Source organism: Akebia trifoliata, chromosome 14, assembly GCF_017979445.1.
Source record: "Akebia trifoliata isolate Shusen 1 chromosome 14, ASM1797944v1, whole genome shotgun sequence".
Classification (NCBI taxonomy): Eukaryota; Viridiplantae; Streptophyta; class Magnoliopsida; order Ranunculales; family Lardizabalaceae; genus Akebia; species Akebia trifoliata.
In genome coordinates this window covers 19,052,649-19,076,385 of record NC_141388.1, presented here as the reverse complement: position 1 = coordinate 19,076,385, position 23,737 = coordinate 19,052,649, and the positions used below count along the sequence as shown (strand labels likewise).

The window sequence follows — 23,737 nt, the reverse complement described above, 5'->3', positions numbered from 1 at the left end:
CATCTAAAATCTCATTTAAGAAAATCTTTTTCATATTTGTTTGGTGTAACTCTAAATCATAATGAGCCACCAATGCCATAATGATTCTCAATTAATTTTTCTTTTAAACAAGAGAAAAAGTCTCAGTGTAATAAATATATTCCTTTTAAGTAAAAACTTTTGCCACAAATATGGTTTTAAATCATTTGACATTGTCTTTTGCATCGCGATTGGTCTTAAAGACCCATTTACAACCTACCTTCTTATTCTTATAAGACAATTCAACGAGATCCCAAATACGATTTGGTCTATAGATTTTAACTTTTCTTTTATTGCATTGATTCACTTAAAAGAATTAATACTTTTCATTGTTTGTGAAAATATAACCAATCTTTATTTATCCTAATAACATAATCAGAGTCTTATAGATATACCATGTAATTATTTGAAATGGAAGGTTTATTTTCTCTGAGAGATCTTCTAGGAATTATCGGTGGTGAATCTTCAATTATGATTGAGTCTTGATGGAGTGGTGAACCAACTTGTTATAACTATTGTCCATTCTCCTCAGGTTGTTGAGCATCTTAAGAATCAATAGTTTTTTAAAAATTAAGATATGGTAGGATATCCACTCTTATTTTCTCAAGAATTATTTACGTGATTCTATATTCCCACTAATCTCATTATTTTTTAAGAATCTAACATTTTTGGTTTCAACTATTCTCGTAATATGATAAGAGAAGTAAAAATATTTAGAGGATATCCATAGACTAAGGTTTTTCATATATCAAATAAACATAACCAGACCTAGAGAGGTCATTTTTCCTTCAGGCTGATTTGTATTCCTAAGCCCTTTACTTTTCCCTAATGAGTTCTTCCATTTCTTTGACTTTCTTCATTTTTTTTTATTCATGGATTTATTAAAAAAATAAACTATTTTTCTTTCTGTCTCAATCTCATCTCTTTTTGAATGCATATACTAGTTTGTTTGTTCATGCTCTACTTATCTTTATTGGTGTTATAGTAAATTTTGAAGAGATCGAATTGAGCTGGGAGAGAATTGATAATAAATTATACTATGAAAAATCTTCTATACTCATTTCTAATGTTTTAAGTTTTGAAGTCTTGTAAATCATATTAAGAATATAATCTTGAATTTGTCGCACTCCATAATACTTCATAGTCATCAACTAAACCATCAATGTATCTGCAAGGGATTTATCAACTTATTTGAATTTTTCTTTCACATTTTTTAAATATTTTTATGCACTATCAGTCGGAGGTAGGGATGTCTTGATGTTGTTAGCAATCGTCATCGTCATAAACATCAAACTAGGCCTATTTGATATTTTCCAAGTGAGAAGTAAATTCTCTTTCTCTACTATACTATTCTAGTGACATAAGTAAGTTTCACAAAAATGGGTGCTACGTCAAGATCCTGAACACTTATAGTGAATTAGATGTGCTCATACCATTTTGAAAAGTTTGAACCGATAAGGACGGGATGATAGAGGCATGGGAATGCAATAAATTGGAAATTGAAATAAAGACAACACACTAATAAGGTCCTTGAGTTTTATTTGATAATGATGAACTTATTAATATCACCAAAATTTATTCTTTGGGTTAAACTTGGTACATTTATTGTTTACTCATTTTTACGGTAATAAACTATTTATGTTACCCTATAAAGTTAATATAATTTACATAATTTATTCAGTTAGTTTTGTTACCTTTAGGTATCCCATCCTAGTTCTATTAAATTAATGTAAATTACATTACCTTACCCAGATTTCAATTAGTTAAACGAAGTTCTCTTTTGGGCTAATTCCATTTACCTAATTGAGTCTGCAATTGTAAATATTATTGTTCTTTAATGTCATCTTGATGACCAAATTTAATGCAATTATATTTCATAAATTTTACTAATTTAGGCTACTTTGACGGTTACAAAATTAATAGAATTTATGTATATCTAAATTTTCCAATAATGTTTACAAGACCTTTAAGTTATTTTGAAAATTTTCCAACAACAATAATATTGCACAAAACTTTTATTATGAAAATTTATTGAGCAAGAAACATTCCATCAATGGCAATAGAGAATTAACAATAATTGACAATCTTGTTACTAACTAATTCAAACAAAGTTATTGATAATTTCAAATAAAATCGAAAAATATGAATTATATAGATTTGATGTAACTCAAGTAATACCAAAATCTCAAATCTATAAGTTATGACATCAAAACGGAAATCTGAAATCCATGAGCATGATATCAAAAAATGAAAATTGTTATTTATGAATCATGATATCAAAATCAAAATATGTTATTTGTGAACATGATATCAAAATTGAAAATCTGTCATGAACATGATATCAAAAATGAGATTTGTTATCTATGAGTGTGGTTTCAAAATAAAAAATCTGAAATTAATAGTAATGATTTCAAAAATCGAAAATCTGAAATCTATAGTAATAATCTCAAAATTGAAAAATCTAAAATACATAGTAATAATCTCAAATTTGAAAATTTGAAATCTATAGTAATGATCTCGAAACCAAAAAAAATCTGAAATCTATAATAATGATCTCAAAAACCAAAATTTGAAATCTATAGTTATGATCTTAAAAATAAAAAATCTGAAATATATAATAATGATCTCAAAAACCAAACAACATCTAAAATCTATAGTAATGATCTCAAATTTGAAAATCTGAAATCCATAGTTATAATCTCAAAATTCAAAAATCTGAAATCTATACTAATGAACTCAAAAATCGAAATCTAAAATCTATAGTAATGATCTCAAAAATCAAAAATCTGAAATTTATAGTAACGATCTCAAAATCGAAAATCTGAAATCTATAAAAAAAATGCAAATCGAAATTTTCTACAATATTTTAAAAGGAGTCCAAATGAATATGACAACGATCATGCATGAATAGTTTTTTACCCAAGATATGGAGATTCAATAACTGATGGCTCTGATACCATACGTTAGATTTTCAACATACAAAATCTTATATACATAACTATTATTTCTATAATTTCCAGTAAAAAAAAAATCATTCATATATCTCAAGAACCTATTCATGTTTCTAAGAATCAAAATTCAGGGTACTTACTTTGTGCTATAAGTCAAATCATTGATCTAAGATTTGTATTGGAGGTGTACCTTTCACAATCCACATGCCAATGAATTGAGGTGCACAAATCCCTAATTGAGTTCTTCAATTTCCAGACTTACCTTCTCTCTTCTCTTTATTTTGATCGGCTAGAGTCCTAGTGATTGATGGAGACCACTACATTCAGAATCCTATGTGTATGTTGTGCATCATCTCTCTCTTCTTCTTTTTATGAGGTGCCAATCCACTTAAATAAATAGAGATAAAGGACCTAGATATCTTCTATTTGTAAGATTCGTATCCATCAAGATTTTTTACTAAAACTTAAAGAGTATATTTCTAGTTCTAATTATATTGGGAATCAACTTTTATTATTGATGTCTTTACCATATAGAATTCTTGTGCAAATAAATTACTAAAACCGGGTAGGTCAATGGGCCACATGAAACTGGGTTCTAACAACTAGGCCATTGATATCTTTCTCATTAAGTTTGCTTTCTATAATAATTTTGGTTGGTGTTATTCTCTGTAAAAATCTTATTAGAACTATGTAATGATCAACCAATTTTGTTTACTTTGAAATGAACTCATTATCTATCCTCCTAATTTGATATGAATTTTATTTGATGTGTTTGCAACTCATCTTTGAATTTTCCTTTTCCTTTGTAGTGAAATAAGAAAACCATTTGCCTTACTAGTTTGCTTAAATTGTCTGCTGGTAATGATTGTTGCATTTGTTATTTCTGGTTTTCTTTTGTAATATTTTAGTTAGAATTAAATTTGTAAATGTTTGGAAACCCTGTTTATACCGAGTTCAATAATTTCTTGAATAATTCTTAGTTTCCTTTATGGGAATACATTAGTGTGTATACATATTAGTTAATAAAACATTAAATATCTTTTTAATCCTTAACCCCAATTAAGGTGTGAGAACTAGTGACATAGAAAACTCATCATAGAAATCCCATTATATATACCAAAGATTTTCTTCCTTCAATAAAGTCCTAACAAACATAGTGGCAAAAGAGACAGAGATGGATCTGTCTTAGTTTAGTAAATAAACTAGACAAATTCATATCTTATTTTGAGTAGTTCAAACTCTACAAGTAACTGTTTCAAGTTTTTAGTCTAAAATTTGAAGAAATGTTTCATGGATTTTATTGAGTTTTAGTGGGTTTTTACATTTCTTTATTAATTTAATTTTCCAATTCCTCTTAGTAGTTTAATTCTCGGGTGTTTTTGGTCTGAAACTTGATGGAGAAATCTTCTCAGGGTTTTCTTGGGTTTTAATATCTTGTTTGGATTGTTCAAGCTCTACAAGTCAATGTCTCAAGTTTTTACTCTAAAACTTGAGGAGATCTTCTATGGGTTTTGGTGAGTATAAAAGTCATTGTGTCAAATTTTACTCTGGAACTTCCATGAGGTTTGCGATACAACCAAATCCTCCAAACCTGGTTGTGGGAGTTATATCCAAACCTATTTTTATTTTTTTATTTTTTATAGTTCTTCTATTATTTACTATTTGCAGTTAGTTTTTCTGCCTCTAAAGTTTATTATAATTGCACATTTTCCTTTGTGGATTCTAAAGAATGTTTCCTTGAACATGAAACAACTAGATTCTATTTGGAGTCATTGTAGAAGATACTAGTCTAGATAAAATTGAATGGTGAAAAAAGGTTTCTGTTTTCAATCCCTACATTTGGGATATGGTATATGTAATCATGATCATGCCATGTTATTAGCAAATATTCTCTTTAAAGATTTTCAATATATTTAATACATTGGAAAGCAAATAAAGAAATTGGGAAAAAATGACCAAACTCATGAATCTGGATGTTTAGGCCATCGTTCACTTATTGAGACCAGCAATAGTTGAAAGACATCAAAATGAATGCACAATGTTTAGTTACATTTGCAAAAAGGACTACGTCCTATGTAGAAAACGACTTGGTTTAGAGCCCGATGTGTTTTAAACTCCACCCAAAATTTTCCATGTAGACACTGTTCCTATTATTTAGGAATGAGAGACATTATCTGGTCCTGATTTACACCTTGGAGTTTCCGTTCTTCGTTCATAGCTTGTTTGGTCCTTTGAGTTACTAATGTCCTAAAAAATTAGCTTATCTAATGGCAACACTAAATATTTCAGAATCTACCTAGATATATGTAGGTTGGTCATGCTTTGCTTACTGGTTCAAAAATCCCGAGTTTTCAATTCGTATCTCAAGAAAAAATAAATAGTGGAATTTTGAGAAAATCCTTAAAGTAGGACTTAAGAAAAAACTGTAGGATTTTGTTCTGATCATTTTTAATAAAATTTGACCTTACAATTGGATTCAAAATGATCGAAAACCATACTTTGCATGTAAGCACACTCAAATGTGAGTTTGAACAGAAAAATTGTAAAATCTTCGATTATCGAGTCGGACAAGACTAAAATAATGACTTTTTACTAGAGCAAGAATTATTACGATTCGATCATACCATTGGGTTCGTAACAAAAAATTATAGAAAATGAATTATTTACTTGTTATTATTGGAGTCCAAAAAGTTGAATTATCGTAAAAAATAAAAACAACATTAATTTTAAGGTCCCATTGGGCCGAAAAAGTTAATTTTTTTAGATATATAATAGATAGAATTTGACCACATCATTACATCTAAAATGAAAAATTAGATAAAATAGAGTATTAATTCGTCACTTTTGGAGTCTAGATGGTCAAGTTATTGTCGAACGAAATAATAAGTAAAATATCGATTTTGTCCCGCACTTATATAAATAAATTTTTTAATTCAAAACACATTCATTATTATCTCATTTTTTTCGAAGCCAGCTGGATTTTTTTAAAAAAAAAATTAGTTTTTTTCTCGATTTTCCAACTTAGATTTGCCACGAACTGTCCATTTTTGACCTCCGACGTAGAAGGGGAAAAGGTCTATAGCCTCGATATCTACAAAATCCACCCAATATCTTTTCATTTCATCTTTTTTTTCGTCCTGTATCATCAAAAAACAACCGTATGTGATACGGGAGTTTCATACCTTTGACCCTAGATTTCATCTATTTTGGGGCCAAACTGTCCTCCGTCGCAAAAGGGAGAAATGACGATAACATCTAGATCTTCAAAATCACCTGATCAGATTTAAAAATCTGCCACCTTGAAGTTCATTCCATCTCGATTTCTGTACCAAATATCTTGATTTTCAAGCACGCGCTTCAATTCTTTTACACAGAGATTGTAAGGAATTCTCAATTTCTATTAGTAATCGTAAATTATGAAAATTACATTTAAGTTTTTATTAGAAATTTGTGATATGTATACAAAAATATAGAATTCAATTGATTATTTCAAATGCACGCTAGAACTTGCATAGTTGATATGTTTAATTGTATTTTATAACAAATTATATGTGGGTAAGATATTTCTTCAGGTTATTTTTGTTAGTTGGGTCCTGTGCATCGCTCGGACCCCATTCTGATCTAAGTTTTGTAAGCGTAGATTAAGATTTTAGGTCTATTCTGTCAGTAATGAAAATAGTGTTTATTACTAGATTCCTGGTTATACTAGTAGTTAAGGCTTCCATGAGAATGATGTTGGCGTGATTCTAAGAAGTTTTTTGCTTATGATAAATTGAAGATTACTAAACTTGCAGGTTAGGAAAGATGTAAGGAAATAAAGGTGCAACTAGACCCGTGATAAGGAGTCAAACTGGTGGGGAAGATCTACCTGGGTCTAGTAAATTCACCAAGATAGAACGGTTGATAGAAGCAGTCTTTGAGTTATTTGAAAGCGCCCTCGATCCGTGGGTGTGTGGATACGTTTTTTTTTGTGAGGTTTGGGAGTCGCCACCTTGTTATTATGGTCTAGAAACCTAATCATGACTTTAAACAGATGAATAACACTAATTTACGAAAAAGAAACTACGGGTTTGGGGATCACATTATGGGGTTGGAAGGTGTTAGGCACCAACCCTGCCCGACGAATGTCGATCTCTACTATTCCCCAAATAACACTACACTGCAAAATAAACCTAAAAATAAATAAAAAAGAAATAAAAATAATTACTTAGAAGATTACAATGGTTCCCTTAGTACTGACGGAGAGTGTTTTTGTATAAGTTTCCTTACTATTCCTCCGCCATTGGATTTGTTTCTGATCTCAAAGTTAAAGTGTCTTTCTTCTAGATCTGAGTGTTTTTTAGGTTTTGTGAAGGGTTTCTAAATATTCTTGGAAGGTTTCTCAAAGTTTTTTGAACAAAAATTGGGGTTTGGATGATAGGTAGGGTTAGGATTTCAAAATCAAGTTGGGGGGTTAGGAAGACTTTTTGACCTACTTTTCCTTGGATTTATTTTAACCTGCGAGATTGGGTTGTAGAGACTCCTATTTATTGATGTTTTGGAAGAGTTGGTGTTTAATTAGGTTTCTTTTATATAAGGTGAATTAGAGTTTTGACTTAAGTCTTATTTGATTAACTAGGTTTTTTTATATTAAGATTTTAATTAGGATTTTGACTTAAGTCTTATTTGATTGACTAGGTTTCTTTAGATTAGGGTTTTAATTCTTACTATAATGAAATAATATATTTTTGATTTTTAGAGAACTATCTTTAATTATATTTTAATTCTTTAAGCCTCCAGATAGAGGGGTCTTTTAATAAATATCAGGGGACTCCACTTAAATAAGTGGGCAATCATCAATAATTTTGCCTGAGAACTTGATTGACTGGTTTAAAAATTTTAATTTTAATTAGAATGTCACTTTACATTAATTAATATTTTAATTATTAATTTCAGAATTTTAAATTATTAAATTAAAAATTACCATTTTACCCCCGAAGAGGACTTTGCATTGAAGTCATTTTTTGATGTTTTGGGATGTTTTGGAATCGATTTTTCGTAAAGAATTTAATAGGAGTATCGATTTGTGTTATTTATGAATTTTTGGTGTGAAATGATCGTCGACCTTATGAAGGGCATTTTATTAATTTTATTAAATTTGGTGAAAATTGGCAAAACGGTTTATTTGATTTTAATTTGTTGTTTTATGTGTTCGAACGGGCTTTCCTAAGCATACTGTGGGCTCTAAGAATGTTTTGATACTATGGATATTTTGGTAATTTGATAAGTTTTTAGTGATTTTTATCGTAAAGCTTCTTTTTGTCTGAAAATGATGATCTCTATGTTTTTGGAGTCATATTTTCCTATCGTAGCGTGGTTTCTACAATTTTATTTATTTGAGATACTTCATCTGAATTTTTGAAACATATCTAGCAACAAAATAAAGCATTGGAATATCATCCATCATTGGGAACAGTCGCAATCGGGTTGACGAGTTGATTAATCAGCAAGTACAAAAATGGGGTGTCTACATTATCCTAAAGTCAGGAGCGCATGGAAAGAAGACAATCGGAGATATTTGAAGCTCAAATGATCATGGTGAGTCAACTAACAAAAAGATTAAAAAAGATAGGATTCTAAGTTTGTTCTGATAGTAATGGAAATGGAGTCCATTACTAAGTTACAGGCTACTGTAACAATTCATAGTTACGTTAGAGCGATTTTGGCCTTATTTTGATAAATGTTTTTTTACGAATAAACACAAGCAAGAGGAATGGAAGAGGTAGAAGCTGAAATACAACAGAGACGAGATAGATTCTAGATCAGACCACTAACCCGATAGCACATGTAATATCATTCATGGGACAAATGGCTAAATCTCATGTCAAGTTCAGAGAAGAAATATGAATAATACAACCACCTCAAAGCCAAATGGAATGAAGACAATTAATATCTCATAAGAGATAAATAATTACGAAACTAGCCAATTCATAGAAAAAATAACCATACGGGAGGAGTGAGATTATAGACATACCAACTCAATGGATAGAAGACTTTTATAAGAGACAACGACATATACTACTAAATTGTTGAAAGAAAGAGTTATGAAGTGGCGTCCCGCCAAACGCTAATACAAATCCTCATGTCAGATCTCGAGGTACTAGGTGGCACCTCGAAATTTCGACTTGGTCTCCTCTGTTTATGTTAGCATTCCAAGGCGTTCAATCTGCACCTGATAAACGACATACAATCCTGCATATATATATACAAAATATAATATTAGAGGAAGCCTATATACATCTAATAACGTACAATAGATCATAGTGCGAAAGTAGAAATTTATACACAGGATTATACAAAAATTTCTCATTTTAACAAAAGTCCTAACGTTCAGAACAAAATCTATAATTCTTTTGGTCTAACTAACACCACTAGTAATAACCCCAATACTCACCAGGTAATGGACTCTGGTCGTCTATCTGACCCACTAGATGGTCTTCACTCGCTGGTTCTACGCCCGCCTCGCCAACTGCAGGCTCTAAAACTAAAAAAAATAGGAAGGAAATGGTGAGTAACAATGGTTACCTAGTAGGGAAACAAACAATTTCTACCAATAACCCATCCTAACATGAACGAATAAGCATACAAAATCATTTTAACAATACGAAGTTTTATAGAAGAAACTACGATAATCTGGTACATATAGCCAGGGATGAGCAACTAAACATTTTAAAACTGACATTACATCAATCAACAATACTTACTATAACATTTTCTTTATATACGAATCTAATTGATCAAATGGAAACATTAAACATGCATTTCATTTTATGTATCAAAATAAGGCAACATATACATAATACACAATGGTGGAGTATTGGAATTAGAGAGTTGGGATTCACGACTGGATCACTCCTAGTCTAGACATGATGTTACAATTCCTTACTGGCTTTTGTGGTCGATCGCTGCACTTACCACACTTGGTTGACCGTTTATCTGGCTCAGGCTGACCGTTTGACTTGACCGTAAGCAATGGGTCTTTTTTCGATGTGTCAAAACGTTCGACTACTATAAATTGTTAGTAATCACTAATTAATCATCTTTGTCTATGCCTATCAGGCATGTATGTGATTCTCAAATATACAAACCATTCGTATACGACCACCTTTACATAACAAGTTCACTAGTAAAGATAGAGATGAATGAACCTAGATTCCAGTTGTGACTCCACTCTTATACGCGTCCCATACCACGTATGAGCTTGGTGGTCCCTACCGTACATCTTAGGATAATACATCACTTCGGATGATATGACACACTATCCTTTCAGGCATTTACGGATTCTTTAACAGCTCACAAAATAACTACATATATATATATATAATTTTCATTTGAAAACAAAAGAGAAATTAACAATACAAACTTGAGAATGGATATCTAGTTTTCTACCATGTAATTGTGGCCACCTGGCCTAAAATAAATAACCGAACGGAAAAGTAAACAACACCTCGCGTTAACAGAAAGTAAATAAACATGCAACCAATAACATTATTTTTAGATATCTATTTACCAACCTAAACACAATACAACAATGTAAATGTAGACATCATCCCTCGGGTGTGAGTTTGACATTTTACCATTTAATACCTTTTTTTTTATTTTTACAATTTTCAATCTCTCAAATAAAATATCCACTTTCTGATATTCATCAATTCAATATGAGTTCATTGAATATTAAATCATTTTTCAAACCTTAAAATTCATTTTTTTCAATTAACTTGAAAAATTACAAAACTTTTATCAACATGGGGTCCGAATAGTGCCTAGAACCCAACTGACAAACACAAAATCTGGTGAAATATCCTATCCACGTATAATTTGTTATAAAATACAATTAAACATATCAAATATGCAAGCTCTGGCGTGAATTTGAAATAACTAATTAAATTCTAAATTTTTAGAAACACACCACAAATTTTTAATAAAATCTTAAATGCAATTTTTTACAATCTACGATTACTAAGAGAAATTGAGAATTCCTTACAATCTCTAGGCAATGGAATTGAAACATGTGTGCAGAAATCGAGGTGATCGGTGTGAAAATAGATATGGATTTGACTTCGAGAAGGTTGATTTTTGAGTTTGACCCGGTGGTTTCGAAGATCTCGAAGCCATCGTCCTTTCTCTTTCTACGACAGATGACTATTTGACCTCGAAATAGATGAAATCCAAGGTCGAAGTTACGAAATTGCCATATCACATACGACTGGTTTTTTATGATACGGGATGAAAGAAAAGATGAAACAAAGAGATCTTGGGTGGGTTTTGTCGATGTCGAGGCTGCGAACCTTTTTCCTTTCTGTGTCGGTCATCAACGACGACCCGTTTGGGACGGATCTGAGGTTAAAAATTAAAAAAAAAAATAATTTTTTTTTAAATCCGTGGCTGGTTTTGGGTTGTTTAGAACAAAGGTGAATAGTGAAAAAATTAAAAAAATTTATTTATATAAATCTTGGAACGAAATCGGTATTTTGCCTATTGTTTCGATCGATGAAAACTTGACCATCTGTACTCCAAAAGTGACAAATGAATACTTTATTTCGTGTAATTTTTTGTTCCGGATCTAATGGTATGGTAAATTTCTAGAAATTATATCTCTAATAAAAATTTACATTTTTGGCCCAATGTGACTCTAAAATTGACGTCATTTTCGTTTTTGAGGATAATTCGACTTTTTGGACTCTAAAAATAATAAGTACATAGTTCATATTCAATAATTTTTTGTTATGAATCTAATGGTATAATCGAATCTTAATAATTCTTACTCTAGCAAAAAATTACTATTTTAGCTTGGTCCAACTCGGTAATCGAGATTTTGTAACTTTTATGTTCGGTCTCGCATTTGAGCATGCTTACAGAATAAAATATGTTTTTTGATCAGTTTGAATCTAATGCTAAGGTCAGATTCCATTAAAAATGATCAGAAACCTCCTAAAGGTTTACCTCTAAGTCCCACTTTTAGAACTTTTTCAAAATTTTACTATTTAATTTTTCTTAAGATACGAATAAAAAACTTGAGGTTTTATATTCTCCCCCCCTTAATAAAAATTTCATCCTCGAAATTAAGATAATACCTTAGTTTTGGAATAGTTCTAGATATTTAGCTTGCATTTCTGACTCCTTTTTTTAAGTAGCTTCTTCAACATTGTGGTATCTCCAGAATACCTTGACTAGAGGGATAGACTTGGATCTCAGTTTCTTTACTCTCTTGTCAAGTATCTGTATCGCACCTTCCTCGTAGGACACATCTTTGTCTACTACAAACTCCCGTAAATCAACCAGATGTAAAGGATCTGACAAATACTTCTTCAGCATGGACATATGGTACACGTTGTGAACCTGCTCAAGTTGCGGTGGTAGAATCAATCTGTAAGCCACTGGTCCTATCTGTTAAACTATTCAAATGGTCCCACAAAACGCGACTTTAATTTATCCTTCATACTAAATCTGGAGATTCCTCTTCTGGGTGATACTTTCAAAAATACTTTATCCCCAAGTTGGAATTCCAAAGATCTGCACCGCTTATCTGCATAGCTTTTCTGTCTACTTTGAGGAGCGATTTTTAATCTGTCCTGTATGATGCGTACTGCCTCAGTAGTTTCCTCAACAATCTTGGGTCCCAACGCTGTGGCATCTCCTATTTTTGCCCAACATAATCGTGATCGACACAGTAAATGATAACTCCACTAACAGTAAATGACACTTCCAACCTCTTCCAAAATCTAAAACACATGCCTGCAACATGTCTTCTAAAATCTGAATAACTTGCTCAGATTGTCCATCTGATTGTGGATGAAAAATCGTATTGAAATTGAACTGAGTACCTATGACTTTGTGTAAACTCTCCTATAATCGGGAAGTAAATCTGGGATCCCTGTTTGACACGATGAAAACTGGCACTCCATGCAGTCGAACTATCTCAGCTATGTATATTTGACTCAGTCTATCAAAGCCAAATGAGACTCGAATCAGAATGAAGTGTGCCGATTTCGTTAGTCGGTCAACAATCACACATATGGCGTCTGACCTATCACTAGCTCTTGGCAACCCTACTACAAAATCTATAGTCACATGCTCCCATTTCCATTCTGCTATGGGTAATGGCTGGAGTAAGCCTATGGGATTTCGATGTTCGACCTTAACCTGTTGACATGTCAGGCATTTACTTACATATTCTGTGATTACCTTCTTCATACCCGAAAATCAAAAATTTCTTCGCAGATCTCTATACATCTTCGTACCTCCTGGGTGAATAGAATATCAAGAACATTGTGCCTCACCCAGTATATCGGATCTCAACTATGAGTCCTGAGGTATCCATATCTTGCCTCTGAATTTGAGAACTCATCTGATCCTTTCGACCAATCTAGGTCAATCAGGTCTCTAGCTCTTAGTTCATATTCTTCCACATCTTCATCTACTTTCTCGACTTTCCTAACTCGTGCTATCAGCGCATTTTCAATCCTCAATGTACCCATATATATGTGCGGTCTATACCTTTCTTTCGAAGTCTCAAACACAGTTTCTGTGGCTTATTCAAACAATTGCCATTCTTTTATCATCATATAAGCTACAGTGTTCGACTCAATGTGTCGACAATTACATTGGCCTTTCTCGGGTGATACTCAAAATCGTAATCCTTGATGTATTCCATCCAACATCATTATCTCATATTTAATTCTCATTGTGAGAATATGTACTTGAGACTCTTATGATCGGAGAATACTTCAAACTTCTCTCCGTATAAATAATGTCTCCAAATGCGTAGTGCGAACACTATCGCAACCAACTCAAGATCGTGAATATGATAGTTCTTCTCATGATTCTTTAGTTTTCTAGACGCATATGCCATTACCTTCCCAAATTGCATCAATACAGCTCCCAAACCAATCCTAGATGCATCAGTAAAGATTATCAAGCCCTCACCTGGAATTGGAGATACTAGTATTAGAACGATCATCAATCTTGTCTTCAACTCTTGAAATGCAGTTTCGCAATTGTCATCCCACTCAAATAGAACATTTTTTCTGAGTTAGTCTCGTCAACGGTGCTGCAAGAGCGGAGAATTCCTTAATAAGTCTTCTATAATATCTGGCCATTCCAAGGAAACTTCTGTTATCTGTCACTGTCTTTGGTTGTTTCTACAATAGTACGACTTCAACTTTAGAAGAGTCTACTACTATCCCTTCACTTGACATTACGTGTGGAGTTTTACATGTGATATATTACGAATGTGGAAAATTGGGATATAAAGGAGAGCAATATTCAAGTCGATGTCAACCGATTAAGAATGGGTGGCTAAAAAAGATGCTAGACAAACCAATTCAAGGAACAATAAGGCCAACAGATTTTAATAAAGTTCATAACATACTCGTGCCATCCCAAACAGACAAGACTAGCGATCAAAAGTGAGAAATGGTACAAGACTTACGACAATTGCAAGGTACATCACTAAATCAAAGAAATAATAGAGCACTAGACTTATTCGCAAGAGACAAATACTATTCCACCTCAGGAACCACTATCACAGGTCGTGCCTTTGAAGAATGAGAGAATTCCCTAGCTCAAAAGATAGGTAAATCCAAGAATGTGATTATAGAATTTTCAACGATTACGTCCATCGAGATTTAGGAGTTTTTCTAATTTGGTTGAGGGCAATGAGTGGGGTTTGAAGACCTAAGAGATTTTGAGTGTCATGTAGTACTCGAGAGATCAGTGGGTGGCGGTGACTACATTCCAGTTGGATGGGGATGCTAGTCATTAGTAACATTTTGCAAAGAATGTATTGGGAGATGGATCATTTGAGTGGGTAGATTTCAAGAGGATGTTTGTTGATAATTTATATCCGAGACTGCTCAAGAAATCAAGTACTAAGAGTTTTTGAGATTAGTGCAAGGTAACCTATCGATTACAGAATATGATATGATATTCACTAGGTTGTCACAATATGTGCTCTAGCTTATCTCGACAGATCTACAGATGGTCATAGATTCTTTAGAGGACTATAACCCTACCTAAGAGTCAGGAGGTCGATGATTGAGACTACCAATTATAGAGATACGATGAATCGAGTTTAGAGGGTAGAACAAGGGGAGATGGAGTTACAAACCTCCAAGGGGTAAATTAGTTTACTTTAGATTTCTTTTCTTCCTATATCAGATTTGACCAAGCGGTCGATGTAGTCAAGGCCAATCTCTCCTGGATCAATATATCCATAGTATAGAACTCTTCCACTATCGAGTTGTAGAGTTCTCTCATCACTAAGTTATAGAGTAGTTGGAGCTCCAATGATGCCAACAAGGCCAAAGGAACCAACAAGGCAGGTTCAGAGCATGTAGGCTCCAGTTTATCAACTGGCTACTCCATAGAAACCTACAAAGAAAAGATCGTTTGTATGTTATACGTGTGGTCAGGTGGGACATATTAGGAAAGAGTGCCTTCTATCATAGAAGCGAGCAAGAGTTGTGACCCAAGAGAATGTACCTATATCTGACGAAATTTTAGAAGGTATGATTTTTAGTATCATATTAAAAATTGGAGTTCTGTTCAATACTGATTCCTCTACATTATATAATTCTGCTGAGATTTTGTACACGTGCTAGAGTTTAAAACTACTGACATGGGTCGAGTGATCTTCACTACAGGGAGACTATGATTGATAAAAAGTTATTGAGGTAGGTTATGGACAAAGAATGCTGATGAAATAGGCACGGTAAGGTAGAGTAGAAAATGGAATATTATGTTGAATATGCAGATAGTGATGTATTGGGAATGTAGATTTTATTGCAGTTTGTGAATTTAGTGTTAATAGATATTTATATTATAGTAGGGATATATTAAGTGTGGATGTTGTGTGTATTATTTTATTAAGAAGTATTAAATTATGTACAAATAATAGTGGTGTATTTGCGGTAAGTCTATGCATTGAGGACTAATAGTCATGATAAGTACAAGTAAAACATAATAGACGGTGTAATTGGTAAGAGAAATAAAGATAAAGAATAGAGAAGATGTGAAAGGATTGTTGTTGATAGATATTGGTGGGGAAGTAAGATAATGTGAGTTGATTATTATCTTAGGATTATACAAATGATGGATTAGTTGGAATATGAGAGTAATTTGGAGTGATTAATTGATGGATGTATTGGGTTGATGAAAAATAGGTGACATAAGATTGGCTAGAACCAAAAGTAGATGATAATTGAGGGTATGTATTCTTTATTATACATGTTGTGTGGTGACGACGAAGTTTGATAATGTATAATTTCAATTTCGAGGAAGAAATTTTTATTAAGGGGGAGAATGTAAATCTCGAATTTTTGATTTGTATCTCGAAAAAAATAAATAGTGAAATTTTGAGAAAATCCTAAAAGTGAGACTTAGGAAAAAATTGTAGGATTTTGTTTTGATCATTTTTAATGAAATCTGACCTTACCATTGTATTCAAAATGATCAAAAAACATATTTTATCCTGTAAGCACACTCAAATACGAGTCCGAACATAAAAGTTGTAAAATTCTCGATTATCAAGTCAAACCAAGTTAAAATAATGACTTTTTGTTAGAGTAAGAATTGTCAATATTCGATCATACCATTGTGTTCGTAACGAAAGATTATAGATAATGGACTATTTACTTGTCATTTTTGGAGTCTAAAAAGTCGAATTATCGTCAAAAATGAAAATGATGTTAATTTTAAGGTCCCATTGGGTCGAAAAAATTAAAATTTTTAGAGACATAATTGGTAAAATTTGACCACACCATTAGATCTAAAACAAAATATTAGATAAAATAGAGTATTCATTCGTCACTTTTGGAGTCCAGCTGGTCAAGTTATCGTTGAACGAAATAATAGGCAAAATATCGTTTTTGTCCCGCATTTATATAAATAAATTTTTTAATCCAAAACACTATTCATTATCATCTCATTTCGTCCAAAATCAACCAGATTTAAAAAAAAAATTAGTTTTTTCTCAATTTTCTAACTCAGATTTACCGCAAACGGTCCGTTTTCGACCTCCGACGCAAAAGGAAAAAATATTTGCAGCCTCGACATCTACAAAACCTACCCAATATCTTTTCGTTTCATCTTCTTTTTCATTTTGTATCATAAAAAAATAGCCGTATGTGATATGGGAGTTTCGTACCTTCGACCCTTGATTTCATCTATTTCGGGGCCTAACCGTCCTCCGTCACAGAAGGGAGAAAAGACGACGACATCGAGATCTTCAAAATCACCGAGCTAGATTTAAAAATCGGCCACCTCAAAATTCATTCTATCTCGATTTTCACCCTAATCATCTCGATTTTCGTGCACGTATTTTTATTCTTTCAATTTCTATTAGTAATCGTAGATTGTGAAAATTGCATTTAGGATTTTATTAAAAATTTGTGATGTGTTTCCAAAAATATAGAATTCAATTGATTAGTTTAAATTTACGTCAGAATTTTCATATTTGATATGTTTAATTGTATTTTATAATAAATTATACGTAGATAGGATATTTCATCGGGTTATTTTCGTCAATGGGGTCTTGTGAACCTCTCGGATCCCATTTTGATCTAAATTTTGTATTTTTTCAATATTATTGAAAAAAATAAATTTCATAGTTGGAAAAATGATTTAATATTCCATGAACTCATATTGAGTTGATGAATATCAAAAAGTGAATATCTTGTTTGACATATTGAAAACTGAGAAAATTAAAAAAAAAAGGGAAAAGGGGATGAAATGGTAAAATGTAAGAATCACACCCGAGGGATGATGTTTGCGGTTTACTTTGTAATGATGTATGTAGGTTGGTAAAGAGATATCCAAGGATAATGATTGGTTGCATGTTTATTTAAATTCTTTTGGCGCAGAGGCTCTAAGTTCTGTTATTTATTTTAAGCCGGGTGACCACAATTGCATGGTAAGAAACTGGATATCCATTCTCAACCTTGTATTGTTAATTTCTCTTTTGCTTTCAAATGAAAATAATATATATATGTAGCTATTTTGTGAGCTGTTAAAAAGTTTATGAATGCTTGAAGAGATAGTACGTCATATCATCCGGAGTGGTGTACTATCCTGGGATGTACGATAGGGACCACCAAGCTCATACGTGGTATGAGACACGTATGAGAGTGGAATCACAATTAGAATCTGGGTTATTCCTCTTTATCTTTACCAATGAACTTGTAATGTAAAGATGGTCGTATACGAATAGTTTGTATATTTGAGAATCACATGCACGTCTGATAGGCATAGACGAAGATGATTAGTTAGTGATTACTAACAATCTATAGTAGTCGAACGTTCTGACACATTGAAAAGAGATCCATTGCTTATGGTCACGTCGAACGGCCAATCTAAGCCGGATAAATGGTCCTACAAGTGTGCTAAACAACGACTAGTCACAAAATCAAGAACTAAGACTTTATTATGAAACATCATGTCCCGACTGAGAGCGATCCAGTCATAAATCTCAGCTCTCTAATTATTCTATTCCACTATTGTGTATTATGCATCTGTTGCCTTATTTAGATATATAAAATGAAATGCATGTTTAATATTTTCATTTGGTCAATTAGATTTGTATAAAAAGAAAATGCTATAGTGAGTACGGTTGATTGATGTAATGTGAGTTTTAAAATGTTTAATTGCTCATCCCTGGCTATATGTTGCAGTTAATCGTAGTTTCTTCTGTAAAATTTTGCATATTTTAAAATGATTTAGTATGTTAATTCGTTTATGTTAGAAGAGGTTATTGACAGAAATTATTTACTTCTTTACTGGTTAACTATTGTTACTCACCCTTTCCTTCCTCATTTTTTATTTTAGATTCAAAGCTTGGTAAGGCAAGTATAGCGCACAAGTGAAAATCATCTGGTGGGTCAAATAGACAATTAGAATCCATTACCTGGTGAGTATTGGGGTTATACTCAATTTTTCCAAGAGTATTATAGATTTGTGATGAGCGTTAGGACTTTTGTTAGAGTGAGAAATTTTTGTATAATCCTGTATATAAATTTCTTCTTCCGCACTTTGATCTATCGTATATTATTAGATGTATATAGGCTTTCGTTAGTATTATATTTTGTATGTATATATGGAAGATAATGTATGTCGTTTATCAGGTGTAGGTTGATCACCTTAGAATAGTAACACAAACAGAGGAGACCATACCAAAATTTCGAGGTGCCACCTAGTGCCTCGAGATCTGACATGGGCCTTGTGTTAGTGTTTGGCGAGGTGCCTTAGGAGAATAATTCTTTTTGCCATTTGCTGAAAAGTGAACCTTTGAAGGATCTGAGGGGAGTCCCCAAGATGTGATAGTGAAGGTCAAGTCTTGTTTCTTCTGATGGTCCAAGTTATATTCAGAAAGGTAGTTTTGTTTTGGGCTTTGTTGGCCTTTCTTTCGATTTTTTTCTTTCTTCTTTTGTATTCTTTAGGGGTGCTCATTGAAAGTGCCCTCGATCCGCGAGGTGCACGGATCCGCTTTTGACCCTTGAGGTTTGGGAGTCGCCACCTAGTTGTTAAGGTCTAGGAACCAAACTGACTCTAAAAAAGGCAAACTAATCTACGAAAGAGAAAAAGAGTCTGGGGATCACGTTACGGGGTTGGAAGGTGTTAGGCACCAACCCCGCCCGGCCAAAGTCGGTCTCTACTAACTTTCCAAATAAATCACATTGCTAAAAACCTAGATAAAAATAAAAATAAAAAATTTTATACCTTTCCGATAGCAAGGATTTTGCTCCCTCAGATCTGACAAAAATAACTCCTTGTATCGTACTCCCTTGCTTCGTTCTGTCTCCGAATTTGATTTCGGATCTCCGAGATCAAGGTATCTTCTTGTTTTTGGATCTGAACTCTTCAAGTTTGTTACGGATTTGGGGGTGTTTTTGGAGGGCTTTTAGGTGTTTTCTAGGCTAAAATTGAAGGAGGGATGTTAGGTAAGGAGTTGGGGCTCCAAAACTAGGGTTTATGGGAGGCTAGGGGGGCTTCTAGACCTATTTCTCTTAGGGTTATGATTTGATGCGAAAATAGGTGTGAGCATCTCTATTTATAGATTTTTTTAGGTGTTGATTTGGATAGAGTTAGTGTTTAATTAGAGTTCTTTTAATTAGAGTTGTGTTTTAGTTAGACTTGTTTTTGGTAGAATTGTTTTTTAATTAGAATTGTTTTAGGTAGAATTATTTTTTAGTTAGAACTCTATTAGATAGAGTTATTTTTTAATTAGAACTCTATTATGATTTTGACTTTTGGTCTTATTTGATTGACTTTTAATATTTTGACTTTAGTCTTACTTGATTGACTTTTAATATTTTGACTTCAGTCTTGCTTAATTGACTTTAATTTTGACTTTAGTCTCACTTGATTGACTTTTAATATTTTGACTTTAGTCTTGCTTGATTTACTTTTAATTTTTGGAGACCCCTCCTCCATTATTTCTTTAATTCTTTGGACCCCCAAATGGAGGGGTCCTTAAAGAAATATCCCACGAACCCTAAACAATTTTACTTGAAAGCCCGATTGATCGATTTTTTAATTCAAAATTTTAAATTAATTTCATCAATGTTTCACTTTAATTATTTAATGTTTTATTTATTAATTTCAAATTTTTTAATTATGAAAATTGTGAAATTACCGTTTTACCCCCGGAGAGGACTTTTCACGTTTCAAGTCGGTTTTTAATGTTCTAGTATGTTTTAGAATCGATTTTTCGTAAGGAATTCAATGAAAATATTAGTTTGTGTCATTTATGAAATTTTTTGTGTGAAATGATCATGAACTTAATGAGGGGCATTTTCGTAATTTTGTTAAATTTTGTGAAAATTGGCAAAATGATTTATTTGGTTTCGATTTGTTGTTTCATGTGTTTGAGAAAGTTTTCCTAAGCGTAACGTAGGCTCTAGGGTTGTTTTGAGGTTAGGGATATTTTGATAATTTGGTAGTTTTTTAGTGATTTTTATCGTGAAGTTTCTTTTTGGTCTGCAAGATGATGATTTCTATGTTTCTGGGATCGTATTTTCCTAGCGTAGCGTGGTTTCTAATGTTTTGTCAGTTCGAGATACCTCATCCGGATTTCTGAAACACATCTGGTAACAAAATAAAGCAATGGAATACACATCCATCATTGGGAATCATTGCGATCGGGTTGACGAGTTGATTAATCAGGTGAGTGCAAAAATGGGGTGTCTACACTCATCTCGATCTCCTTCCTTTTTAGCTATATATATAGGGAGGGGTTTGTCGGACGTTTTGGAAAACGTCTAAGAAAACCATGTTTCTCGTACGTTGGATGGAGAGAAACGGACGGGGGAGATGGAGAGAAACGTCACTTCAATGAAAGAAACAAAATTTCTTTATTTTTCAAAAAACTTCCTCGACTTTTCTCTCATTTCTCTTTGTTTTTTATTTTATTTTAACAAAACCTCCCCTCTGTTTCATTGAAATTCGACAGAAATCATACATACCCATCTCTCATCGGAGAGTCCAAACAATCGGCAAGTTTCACTTAGAGAGGTCAAGCTTTCGTTTCGAGAATCTTCCCAGAATCATGGTGAGATTACTACTGAATCCATTCGAAGACGGTGCAAAGAATCATCAGATGAGGAGAATCATAGTGGTGATGATAAAGGAGGTGATAAAGGAGAGGTCTTGGGATGCAGTTCAAATGCTTCGTTTCGGAGTAGTTCAAGCTTCTTGAAGACTAAGACCTTGAAATTGAGGTTAATGGACCCTCCACCAGACGAACAATATAAGAAATCAGGAAAAACAGTAAAATCAGGGCAATTGAAATCTGGTATGTTGGGTAGAATAAACGATGAAGATGAAGAGGATCCTTTCGCCGTAGAGGACATCCCACCAGAATTCAAGAAAGGAAATTTCAGTTTGTTAACAATCGTTCAATGGTTGAGTCTCATTTTAATTGTGGCAGCTTTCGTTTGCAGTCTTTCGATACCTTACTTTGCCAAGAAGAAGCTATGGGATCTCCCTCTATGGAAATGGGAGCTCTTAGTTCTTGTTTTGATCTGTGGGAGGTTGGTCTCTGGTTGGGGAATTCGAATTGTAGTCTTCTTTATAGAACGTAATTTCCTTCTTCGAAAATGGATTTTATATTTCGTTTATGGTGTTAGGAAAGCAGTTCAGAATTATTTATGGTTGGGTCTGGTTTTGATTACTTGGCATTTTATGTTCGACAAGAAAGTTGAACGAGAGGTCAATAACAAGATCCTTCCTTATGTTACCAAGATTTTGATATGTCTCTTGTTGGGAACATTGTTATGGCTTGTGAAAGCTCTTCTTGTTAAGGTCCTGGCATCATCCTTTCATCTGAGTGCCTACTTTGATCGAATTCAGGAGTCCTTGTTTAATCAATATGTGATTGAGACACTCTCGGGAATGCCATTGATTGAGATAGAGAACACTCAAGAAGAGGAGGAGAAGGTCATGGTTGACGTTCAGAACCTTCAGAACGCGGGTGCTAAAACGCCTGCGGACCTCAAGGCCACGGCTTTCCCTACTATGAAGAGTAGAAGGGTAATAGGCAGCGGGGGACTTCAACGAAGCCTTCGGGTTGTAAAGAGTTTCAGGACTTCTGGGGCAATTTCTAAGCAACAGAGAGGAGAGATGGGTTTGTATGGTTTCTGTCGAGTTTCAATAAAACAGAGGGGAGAGGGGAGAGGTTTTGTTATAATAAAAAAAAAACAAATAGAAACGAGGGAAAAGTCGAGGGAGTTTTGTGAAAAATAAAGAAATTTGTTTCTTTCATTGAAGTGACGTTTCTCCCCATCTCCCCCGTCCGTTTCTCTCCATCCAATGTATGAGAAACGTGGTTTTCTTAGACGTTTTCCAAAACGTCCGTCGAACCCCTCCCATATATATATATATATTCAGAATTCAAGGTGATTTTCTTCAAGAATATTACATTTAAGTGGGGACATTCTTTGAGGAGGTTTTGATGTAATTGCCTTACTCAAACCATGTGGAGCTCTATAACTGTGTTTGCTTTTGTTTGTTTTTGTTCCCTTTCGATTTTTCATTGAAAACAATGGGATTGTTTTGCTAATACCTAATTGTCTTAGTTGGTAGTATGCATTTACTACTTAAGTTATTCAAGAGCACTTTAAGAGTTGGGATTTTTTATATTGAACACTATGGATGTGTGTTTTTTTATAGAAACCGTAGGGGATCAAGTAACAACCAACATATGTGACATGCTTGTAGGTTTTGTAGTAGTGAAGTATTCAGCCATTGTATGAAAATGTGTCAAAATCTATTGTTTTTTGTTTTTGTTTTTTTATGGCTGTTTAGTTGATAACAGACATGTGTTCATCACTTATGGGAATAATAGATGTATCAAAGAACCAATTTAGTTTTTTATATCAGAATCAACCATTGAGGCAATCTTTTCACTGTGAACTCAACCGCTCTGGTTGGGTGTTTATTGTCTTTCCCACATAAAATGGTTTAGTGGTCTATTGTTTGCATTGTAAAGTTTTGATAGATTTCTACTTCAGTTATGAAATTAACCTGGTTTTAATCCTAGGTGGCAGGGTGACTGGTCAAGCTAACTAGAGTAGTTCTGCTTTTAAAACATTGATTGTTACAACATTAGCAAAAGAAAACGAAATGCACAATTTTTCATGACTACCATGGAATTTTTTTTAACAAAACACTTTTCATTCCTTCAATGGTGATTATGTTTTCATGACTCCTTCAGAATCACCTAAATTATAAATTTT

The 23,737-nt window shown here is 33.1% G+C and overlaps 1 pseudogene; it reads left to right on the top strand.

Annotated features, from left to right (window-relative positions):
* The first annotated feature begins 14,423 nt into the window (after positions 1-14,423).
* Positions 14,424-22,875, top strand: LOC147386509 (mechanosensitive ion channel protein 8 pseudogene; annotated as a pseudogene).
* Positions 22,876-23,737: the final 862 nt, after the last annotated feature.